We start from the raw sequence: 12,096 nt of genomic DNA on the forward strand, positions 1-12,096 counted from the left end.
CCAGTTATGTAATAACAGCTACTCTGTTGGTTCCCAGTAATTCCCATCTCCTAATATTCATGCCTCTGTGTAACCCTCAGCCTTTTAAGTATGGGTAGACTTAATGACTCATTCTAACAAAATATGGCAGAATAATGGGATGTCACTTTGAATATTAGCCTATAAAGAGACTGTAGCCTTCCTCTTGGATACTCTCTCTTGCTCCTCCTTAGATTATTTGGCCTGAAGGAATCCAATTTCTGTTTTCAGGCTGCCCTGTGTAGGGGGCCATGTGAAAATTTGGAAGCAAATCCTTCAGCTCCAGTTAAACCTTAAGATGACTGCACCCCGAGCCAAGAGCTTGACTGCTACCTGTGAGGGACTTTGAGCCAGAGGCACCCTACTAAACTGCTCCCAGATTCCTGACCCTCAGAAATTATAAGATAATGAATGATTATTCCTTTAAACCACTATATTTTGGAGTAATTTGTTAGCCAACAAGAGATAACTAATACAAACTACAATTATAAACCACAATTTTAAATGCATGGCAAAATACAGCAAAATCTCTTGTCTAAAGAACAGAAACACCAAAGAGTAAATGTTAAATGATGTTGATTGTGTGATAAATTAGAAATCTCATTTCAATAATTCCACAACCAATGAAGTGATTTCATTTTAAAGTAATGAAGACCTTGGGATGACTCATCAAAAAATGAAATGTTGTTTAGTATGGCAAATTTTGCATATTTTTGTATTCTGTCTGCGAAAATTATTTTTTAATATTACATGCATTAAAAATTTCTGTATTTGCATAAACCGAATCACCAATTCCCAGTTACATCAGACAAAAAACAGCTTACTGAAGTTGAAATTCAATGTATATATAGATCTAAATTTTATTTCCGTTTTAATTCCTCCAGAATTGATGCCTGAAATAGAACTTGCTTTAAAAATGGGGCATGAGTGCCCTCTTGTGATGGAATAGGCATTTAAATTAATTCATAAATATTTTTAAGTTGCATATGAAATAATTTGAACCAAATCATTTAGCAAACACAAATTGCCCTCTATTGCTAGGCAAATTTATATCTGTACATTTTAGTAAGGGAAAGACAAGTAGCTGAAAACTTGGTTGGTATTAATGGACAATATGAATAATTCACAATAAAATGCTGTTCCTTTTATGGTGCTGGTAACTCAAACAAAAACTTTGTAAAATACAGTCTCTTTCAACTGACCATCAATTTAATTATCTAGCAAGTGCTCTTCATTCCTGCTTTGAAACGTAGACTCACAAAACAAGAGGAAGTCTTGGGACCAAGCAGGTAGGCTCTGATGTGCTTCCACTCCCTAGCTGCCACTGAATGAAGTGCCCGTTTTCCAAGCATCAGTCGTTTGATCCTGAACTATTTATGTCAATTGTACTTGTTTTAAATTTATCTAATTAAATAACATGCAAAGGAATTATTCATTGGAAAAGAAAGAAAATGTTGTTAAAGAAAACCAACTTGGATTCTTTGGGATGACTTCAGGAAAGGTAATTGGGGAAAAAGACTTTCTTTTGAAACTACACAGACAAGAAAACTATAAAATATAGAAAATAGAAGTAATAAAAACTTCAAAAAATTCTAAACCTAAAAGTCTCACATCAGCAAACTACTTAAAAATACTTTTTAATAAAAGCCTTAACCGGCCGGGCAAGGTGGCTCACTCCTGTAATCTCAGCACTTTGGGAGGCCGAGGCAGGTGCATCACATGGGGTCAGGAGTTTGAGACCAGCCTGATCAACATAGTGAAACCCCATCTCTATTAAAAATACAAAATTACCCAGGCATGGTGTCACATGCCTGTAATCACAGCTACTTGGAAGGCTGAGGCAGGAGAATCGCTTGAACCCTGGAGGTGAAAGTAGCAGTAAGCCAAGATCACGTCATTTCACTCTAGCCTGGGCAACAAGAGCAAAACTCCATCTCAAAAAAAAAAAAAAAAAAAGCCTTCACTCTCTATCAAAAGATTGGTAAAATATTCATTTGTATATTTTATTCTAAAGTAAAATATTTTAAGTACTTATTACCTTTTGAATGATTCTCCACTTAATGAACTTTTTTGATTCACTAACACTAAAGGGTTTTTTTCTTTAGATGCTCATTTTTTATATACATGTGTATTTAGATAAAAACTTCTGTGGAATGTATATATGGCCTGATTCTAAAATGAACTTCAGTCCACATGACCTGAAATACAAAAAGTCTGTCTGTGGTCTCTGGCATTGACACCTGGGAATATTTGTGTAAACTTTTGACCCTTAAAAGTACACTGTTTTTACATTACTGACCTCAATATATGGTATAAAAGTTTTATGCTGACAACTGCCTGGAATTCTCTCCAAAGGAGGGCAGAAAATTTGGGTTTATTAATCTTTAAATAAACCCAAATTACTTATCTGCACGTCTAAGCATAGTTTTTCATGGTGACAAGACCAAATATAGAATCAGATAAGAAGGCTTCTACTTTGCTTTCTACATTATTTTTAATTATCCAGAAAACTATGAATAAGCCCAAATTGCTGTAAATGGCCAATATTTCTCTGAATTACATTTATTTTAAAATTTTTGAGCACCTACAATGTGCTCCTTCTGTTCTTCCCTTGAATTTACACAGGAGCCTCAGTAACAGTCACATCTATTATCAGATTTTAGTACACAATTGTCCTAGTATGGACTTCATAAGAATTGTTAAAAGATAAAATTACAACAAATCTGGTTTTATAGATCTTAGGGTTTTTATTTGTGATTCTAGAATCAGGCAGCAGTCTGGACCAAAATGGTTCAAAATGTTCTTCCCCATCACATGTACAGTTTATATTTTCAGCCATAGAAAAGTAAGTGATATACAGAAAATGAAAATGAGGTACAGTGACATCTAGATTGGTTAGAATTCAGTGTTCACCTTAATTCAACTTGATTTTTACAGTTGGCTGCCTAAAACTGACTGAAACTCAACTGCTGTGATTGGCTGAGACTCAGCTACTTTTTACAAGAGTGGATTACAGTCCATTGACACAAGTTAGATTGCAGTTTACTCTATATGGAGAAACCTTTAGGACAAACTTAAAATATACACAGGGGCAGTTTTAGGCTGAACTTAATTTAATAATTCTGCCCTTTGGGTCAACTTCTCAATTTTGAGATGTTGACCAAAAGTTTAGGCACTGATGTCACGCTCTGTCACCATTATAATGGATTTATTTGGTCTCAAATCCCATTGGGAAATAGCAAAACAATGAATTTTGTAAAGTGGGGACAAATAAACAGAACAATAGGGGGAAAATCTGATTCATCAACATCAGGCCACCTCAGTCTCTTCTGGAAGGGTTAAAGCAGGTAGTACTTCCTTGCTCTGTTGACTCAGGCAGATTAAAATCCCTTGTTTTCAGGGGGATGAAAACACTGATCTGTTTTGGGATTTATCTGCTTCTTTAAAGTTTCCATTTTGTTATGTGGCATTTAGCATGAGTGACTTCATTTTGGTTTGGTCTGATCTGTTGGAGCAAAGTGCAAGACCTCAGCACAAGCAGTCACCTCTCATACTTTTGCTTGATAATTTCCCCCTTTTGGTTAGGTTCTCACCTAGGTAAGAGTGTGAGCAAAAAGCAAAACTTAGGGAACTTATGTTCAACTTATATTTTTCCAGTGGAAGTGAACCTGAATTCCATCAATATTCAATATCTTTAACCAAGGCAATCTAATTAATTTAGTTGGCTTTGTCTAATGCCACTGTATTTCTAGTATCTTATTTAACTGTTTTACAACTTGTCCAGTAAAGTAAGTACCTTTATCATTGGAGATTTTTCCAGGAATGCCCCATGAGAGAAATACACATTCTAATAACCTTTCAGTTACTATAATGGCATCAGCTTTCCTTCATGGGAAAGCTTCTACACAACCAGAAAACATGCACTGAAAATGGCAATTGAATGAAATCCCTCTATGAAATGTTCAAATGGCTCATCAGGTAGCAGAAATGTACCTGATGTATTGGCTGTTGTATTAGTTCATTCTCACACTGCTATAAAGAACTACGTGAGACTGGGTAATTTATGAAGAAAATAGGTTTAAAGGAGTCACAATTCCACAGGCTGTACAGGAGCATGGCTGGGGAGGCCTCAGGAAACTTACAATCATGGTGGAAGGCCGAAGGAGAAGCAAACACATCTTCACATGGTGGCAGGAGAGAGAGAGTGAAGGAGGAAGTGCTACATACTTTTAAACCACCAGATCTTGTAAGAACTCACTCACTCACTAACACAAAAACAGTAAAGTAGAAATCCACCCCCATGATCCAATCACCTCCCACCAGTCCCTCCCCCAACATTGGAAATTACAATTCAACATGAGATTTGGGTGGGGACACAGAACCAATCTGTATCAAGTGGCTTCTCGGAATTATAGGTTTAACAAGCCAAATACTGGTCATAAACCATGTTAACAGTTTTAGAACAGTCACAACACCAGTATTTTTTCACAATTTGGATCATTTTACCTCTTTCATTATAAGTCATGGAGTGCAAAGCTTTTAACAATGGGAGTTTTAATGACTCAGGAAGGAAAACTATCTGTCCACATTTACCATTGGATTTATATCCTCTTAAATGTCAATTTTGGATGGTTTGTGTGCAGCCAGGCATAGGAGGCTCCGCTGTTGGGAGCAATCAGACCTTCCAGCTCCTTGGACTTGACCTTCCAGCCGCCTCTCATGTACTTGTCTGGTGGGGGTTTGTGTCGATCAGAAGTGAATTCACGGTTAGTCTACCATGAACTGGAAGATTCTCGAACATGTGCACCTGCTGCTGTACATCTTGGCAGCGAAAACATTAATTATCTGCCTAGCACTTGCTGGAGTGAAAATATGACAAAGAAAAAGGTTGGAAGCAAAACAACAAAAAACTGGAAGCTGAAAAGAAGAAGTAATCAGAGAAAAAAGATAACTGAATATTCCGCAATGTAAATGTCAGCTTGAGAAGACTCCGGCTGGGAAGAAAGAGAAGAAAGACTTAATTATTGAATAATGTGTCAGAGAATAAACTCCCAATCTAGACCTTTCACTTAAAATACTGTGAATTTATATGTGCTTTTAAAAGAACCAGTATTGGCCGGGCATGGTGGCTCACGCCTGTAATCCCAACACTTTGGGAGGCTGAGGAGGGCAGAAGCTTGAGGTCAGGAGTTTGAGACCAGGCTGGCCAATATGGTGAAACCCCGTCTCTACTAAAAATAGAAAAATTAGCCGGGTGGAGTGGTGCGCATCTGTAATCCCAGCTACTCGAGAGACTGAGGCAGGAGAATCGCTTGAACCCAGGAGTCAGAGGTTGCAGTGAGCCGAGATTGTGCTATAATACTCCAGCCTGGGTGACAAGAGCAAAACTCCATCTCAAAAAAAAAAAAAAAAAAAAAAAAAAAAATTGAATTACAGGTCACTGTGAGATAATAGGCACTCATTTAACCAGAGTGATAATGAAAAGACTTTAAAAGGCAAACACTCTATAACACTCTATAATCCCAGCGCCTTGGCAGGCTGAGGTGGGAGAATCCTTTGAGGCCAGGAGTTCAAGACCAGCCTAAGCAATATGGCAACATGCTGTCTCTAAAAAAAAAGAAAAAGAAAAAAAAAAAAGAAAAATTAGCCATGCATAGTGGCATACCCCTATAGTCCTAAATACTTGGGAGGCAGGAGAATTGCTTGTGCCTAGGAGTTCAAGGCTACACTTAACTATGATCATACCACTGTGTTCTAGCCTGGGCAATAGAGCAAGACCTTACCACTAAAAACAAACCACCACAACAAACAAAAAACCCCAGGGCAACATGGCAAAACTTCATCTCTACAAAAAAATAAAAAATTTGCCAGGCATGGTGGCACACACCTGTAGTCTTAGCTAGTTGGGAGGCTGAGGTGAGAAGATCACCTGAGACCAGGAGGTTGAGGCTACTAGTGAGCCATGATCATGCTACTGCAATCCAGCCTAGGTGACAGAGCAAAACTCTGTCTCAAAAAGAAAAGAAAAAGGCAAACACAGAGTTACACATTTCTTTTTAAAAATGGCTACTTGTAGAAAAACATGAGCTCTTTAATAGAGAGGACTCGATTGTCTTAAGTAATCAAAGGCTTAATAAAGGCAACATAAAACACAGGAAACTACAATGATAAAACACATTCTTTTTCCCTAGACCAATTATCTGAAAGGTAAAGAAAAACCTTTCATTATTTGCCATTAACAGTAGCTCAACACTCCAAGAAAAATCTTGTTTTAACAGAGAGAACCAAATTCTAGTTTTCTATCAATGTATACCTTTGAAATTAATGTTCAATTTTAGAAAAACTTAGAAAACTTCTCTTCTAACTTTAGCCAATGTGATCACACAGAAAATTTGTTTTATAAGATTAATCTTCCACAAGGCTTCTACAGTCTTCCTTCTTTCTAGTTTTGGAACAGCCAGTCATTCCACTTTGGGACAAAAATTACCTTTTTTTCCCTTTACCAAAAACACATCTTACTTTCATCACCTAAGGAATTATTTTAATTGTCATATGTTAATTAGAAATTTTTCAACTTAGTTAACCTTTTGCAGCTTTTTTTTTTTTTTTTTTTTTTTTTTTTTTAATCTCACTCTGTTGCCCAGGCAGGAGTACAGTGGCGTGATCTTGGCTCACTACAACCTCCACCTCCCAGGTTCAAGTGATTCTCCTGCCTCAGCCACCCGAGTAGCTGGGATGACAGGTGTTGGCCACCATGTCCAGCTAATTTTCATATTTTTAGTAGAGATGGGGTTTCACCATGTTGGTCAGGCTGGTCCTGAACTCCTGACCTCAAGTGATCCACCTACCTCGACCTCCCAAAGTGCTGGGGTTACAGACATGAGCCACTGCATCTAGCCTTGGTTTTCTTTTTCTTATCCATACCACTATCATCCTCTTCATCTGAAGCCACATCTTCAATCTTGGGCTTTTCTTCATCATCTTTTTCTTTTTCTTTCCCACCTTTCTCTTCCTCAGCCTCATCATCAGTGATTTACTTCTCTTATTCCTTTTCCAAATAAAAGGTAATAGAATAGCCTATGAACTTCAAGTGCTTCTTTACTATTTATTTGAACCACCTCTCTTATAAGTACTCTGTCTGGTCTTCTTTAAGGCAGAGGATTACTTTGGTAACACTACCAATGAGCTCAACATGGTCAGCATATACATTAAAGGAATCCCCGGCAGAAGACTCCCAGGCATACTGTTCATCATCATTATGCTTTATGATCACAACCATTTTATCAGTCACCAGGTAGGCAGAATAAAAGTAAACACCAAACTATTTGCCTAATCATGAAGATGTCTGCACTAGCCTGAAGAACCTCCATAAATGCTTTAGACAGAACTTGTCAATAGTTTCCAAATTATTTCTGAGATAAGCCTTGGTCATGCCAATGCCTCATCATTGGTGATTTCCTTCTCTTGTTCAAAGTCAGGCTGTTTTCATGAGGGTTGGCGGGATGTCCCTGTTCAGCTGTTTACCACTGTCCAACTTGAAGAATTCTGTCATACTCTCAGAAAATATTGTCTAAGGCATCAGAAACATTAGAGATCAACTTTCAAAGGAAAATCTTCTTACAGGAATAGATGGTATTCTGCTCTGGGAAGTTTTCTGTTTTTCTGCATAGGAATACCATAACTTTACCAATGTACAGCTATTAAGGCCACAGTTCTAAATAAATGAAACACATGATAAATTTCACAAAACTACAGTGAGGTCTTGTCAAGATAGCAGAGACCAGTAGGTTCTTTGAGAAACAATTCCGAAGGTATGGGAAGACTCAGCACCACCACAGATTTTTTGGATAAACTTAAGTAAGTCATTTGCTTTTTCCATGCCTCTTTTCCCATTTTTAATAGGAAAAAAAAAAAACTATGCATTTTTCACTGTACAATATGAATTGTCCCCGTCAGTCTGCTTTTCCCCTTTAAACGCTTAAGCCTTCACAATCATCTTTGGAGAAAGGCACGGAACACAGACTGTCCTGTCATTCCATGTTCTTTTTCCTGGGCATTGTTCTTAATTAATCTTGGCAAAATAAACTTCTAAAATTCACTGAGACTTGGCTTAGATACTTCTTGGTTTACAAACTCGTGACCACAAAGGGACTATGAGTAGAGTTACCCTGACTTTGGACAAATCTCATATCAGTACTTGGTACCAGCCTGAGCTATCTTTACTAGCTCAAATCAATAGGACAATTTCCTGAAGTCCAGGAGCATCTCCTCCAGAGAATCCCTGATCTCCCAAAATTTGGTTGAGGTCTAAGGTTCATTTTGCCATACAATTCCTTTTCTGGAGTTTTACTCACTTCCAACAAGGCAGGTGAGTTCTCTTGCTTCCATGAAGAGTGAAAGCAGGCAACTCTTCTTTGGAGTTTCAGCTCACTTCTAACAGCGAAGACAAGTTTTAGTTTTTTCTTGCTTCCAGGATGGTAGAGGAAGTCTTCAGCCTGAGCCCCATTCCTAGGTAAGTAGCTTAATTGGAGTTTGTCTTGGGAATGCACCTTAATGACTAAAATTTACGATTAACAAACAGCTTGTCTTAATTTCTTCTTACCATTAGAAAGCTCAACAATTGTATAAATTGTGCAATTGTTTTGCTTAACTATTTTATTTTTTGGTTCCTGTTTTTGTTCTTGTTTTTGTTGTTTTGATCTTTTTCCCATTGGGTTGGATTAACTATACCTGACTTGGTCAAATCTGAAGGAAAGTTCCAAATTATGGGGAACAAGGCCTCAATTGTAGAGAGATGGTTTCACTATGCTGCCTAGTCTGACTCAAACTCCTAGGCTCAAGCAATCCACACACTTCAACCTCTCAAAGTGCTGGGATTCTAGACAATTCCCAAAGAAGATATACAAATAGCCAACAAGCATGTGGAAAAATGCTCAACATCACTATCAGGGAAATGCAAATCAAAACCACAATGCAATACTATCTTACTCCTGCAAGAATGCCCATAATCAAAAAAATATAGATGTTGTCATGAATGTGGTGAAAAGGGAACATTTTCACACTGCTGGTCAGAATGGAAACTAGTACAACCACATGGAAAACAGTATGGAGATTCCTTAAAGAACTAAAAGTAAATCTATTATTTGTTCCAGCAATTCCACTATTGAGTATCTACCCAGAGGAAAAGAAGTCACTATATAAAAAAGACACTTGCACATGCGTGTTTATAGCAGCACAATTCACAATGGCAAAAATATGAAACCAATTCAAATGCCGATCAAGCAATGAGTCTGTAACGAATGTGGAGAGAGATATACACACACACACACACACACACACACACGCACGCACACCCCCATACACCATGGAATACTACTCAGCCATAAAAAAGAATGAAATAATGGCATTCACAGTAACCTGGATGGAGTTGGAGGCCATTATTCTAAATGAAGTCATTCAGGAAAGGAAAATCAAACATCGTATGTTCTCACAAGTGGAAGCTAAACTATGATTCAAAGGCTTAAGAATGACACAATGGACTTTGGAGACTCAGGAGAAAGGGTGCGAGGGGGGTGAGGAATAAAAGACTATACATTAAGTACAGTGTACACTGCTCAGGTGATGGGTGCACCAAAATCTCAAAAATCGCCACTAAAGAACTTATCCATGTAACCAAAAACCACCCATATCCCCAAAACTATTGAAATTTTAAAAAAAGAAAAAGAGAAAAAGCTTAATGGTTAAAAGCTTAATTAAAAGTTGATATCCAAGATGTATACACATATATATACACATATGTGACACATATATACATGTATACATGTATTTACAAATATATGTATATATACACATATGCATTTATAAATATATATTTATAATTATAATTATATAATTTATATATTTATATTTTATATTTTATATAATTTTTATATATAATTTATATAATTATATAATTTATATATATATATTGTATATGTATATATAAATTGTATATGTATATATACATGTATATATAAAATTATAAATTATATTTATATATTATATAATTTTATATATACATGTATAAATATAGATATAAATATATGTATATGTACATATACACATATGCATTTATAAATTTATAATTATAAATATATAATTTATATAATTTATATAATATATATTTATAATTATAAATTTATAAATGCATAAATTATATATTTATAAATTTATAAATGCATATGTGTATATGTACATATACATATATTTATATCTATATTTGCATACATATATGCATTTACATATGTATACATATATTTATAAATGTATACATATACACATATATGCATATACATATATAAATGTATAAATATATATATTTATAAATGTATATATTTATAAATAGAATCTTTTTTTTCCTGAGAAAGTTTTTTTTTCTTCTTAAGTCAATTGAATTGTTTTCTCCATTTACTTATGCCTGTCTCTTTCCTTTTGCCATTCTCTGCTACATGAGGGACCTAAAGTTTCTAACAGCCTAGGATTCCTTAAAAAAACAAGAGATGGTAACAGATTCCTTTTTGAAAAGAAACCTGTTTTTCCTTATAGAACTCCAAGAGTATAAACAGACAAGTTGCTCTCAGATCTTAAACTTCTTGCTTTTGTATTGTTACCTGATTTCTTTTTTATTTTTATTATTTTATTTTTTTTATTATTATTATTTTTTTGCAACGGAGCTTCGCTTTATCACCCAGGCTGGAGTGCAATGGAGTGATCTCAGCTCACTGCAACTTCTGCCTCCCAGGTTCAAGTGATTCTCCTGCTTCAGACTCCCAAGTAGCTGGAATTACAGGTGTGCACCACCACACCTGGCTAATTTTTGTATTTTTAGTAGAGATGGGGTTTCACCATGTTAGTCAGGTGATCTCGAGACTCCTGAACTCAGGTGATCCACCTGCCTTGGCCTCCCAAAGTACTGGGATTACAGGTGTGAGGCACCACACCAGGCCCTGATTTCTTTTTTGAATGAAATAATTATTACAACAGGAGCTACTCTTGAGTGTTTAAGGGTGGGGTTTAGACAGTTAAAAAAGTCTTTGTAACAAAGTTCACTATAAAATCATTATGTGACCTAATTCCATGTTATCACTATCCTTTTGGATAATCAGGACTCAGTGTTAGCTCTGCCGAGAGCTCAGAGATGCATCTAAAGGATAGAGGCTAAAGGCAAAATTTAAAACTACCCATCTAAATACACTTGGTCTCCTTACGCAATCCTATAGTAGAGTTCTATAATTTTATGATTGACTTGGCATCCATTTTTAATCTCCACTGGCACACCAGAATCTTTCTCTCTATCTCTTTCTCTCTGTCTCTGTATCTTGAGATGTAAATTTTGCTGTGATGTTCACCAAGGACTTATTCATTTAGTATACAAACTTAGGGCTATCTAGATGACAATTGCCTAGGGTAATGAAAGAGGTTATCAAGAAATTGGAAATCTAAAATAGGAAAAAAGGAAGTCTTATAAGTCTGTAAGATTGACTTCTATCTGCATGTCTAAGGTGTATATGAATTTATGTGTCACGTATATATATAATGTTTCACTACAAAAAATATATAAAAGAGTTCTGATTAATTGGCATAGAAGAAACTTAAATAAACTCTGTATCAGAAAAATAGAAACTTTGAGCCCAAATCCTTTTTCAAGTTCATGTGACTTAAGTAAATTCTTAATAAATAAGCTGTTTTGGGCCAGGAGTGGTGGCTAATGCCTGCAATACCAGCACTTTGGGAGGCTGAAGTGGGCAGGTCACCTCAGATCAGGAGTTTGAGACCAGCCTGGCCAACATGGTGAAACCTTGTCTCTACTAAAAATACAAAAACTAGCCAGGCCTGGTGGCATGTGCCTGTAGTCCCAGCTACTCAGGAGGCTGAGGCAGGAGAATCACTTGAACCCAGGAGGTGGAAGTTGCAGTGAACCAAGATCGTGCCACTGCACTCCAGACTGGGTGGCAGAGGGAGACTCTGTCTCAATAAATAAATAAATAAGCTTGTTTGAAATTATTGGTAAAATAAAATTAGAAATGGCTTCAGAATAGT

General features: G+C 36.3%; 2 pseudogenes; one reads left to right on the forward strand and one right to left on the reverse strand.

The window, feature by feature from the left end:
* The first annotated feature begins 4,795 nt into the window (after positions 1 to 4,795).
* Positions 4,796 to 5,453, forward strand: LOC103240048 (small integral membrane protein 11 pseudogene; annotated as a pseudogene).
* A 1,373-nt stretch (positions 5,454 to 6,826) lies between these two features.
* LOC103240219 (heat shock protein HSP 90-beta pseudogene) overlaps positions 6,827 to 12,096 on the reverse strand; it is a 32,523-nt pseudogene continuing 27,253 nt past the window's right edge.

Source organism: Chlorocebus sabaeus, chromosome 13 (assembly GCF_047675955.1).
Source record: "Chlorocebus sabaeus isolate Y175 chromosome 13, mChlSab1.0.hap1, whole genome shotgun sequence".
Taxonomy (NCBI): domain Eukaryota; kingdom Metazoa; phylum Chordata; class Mammalia; order Primates; family Cercopithecidae; genus Chlorocebus; species Chlorocebus sabaeus.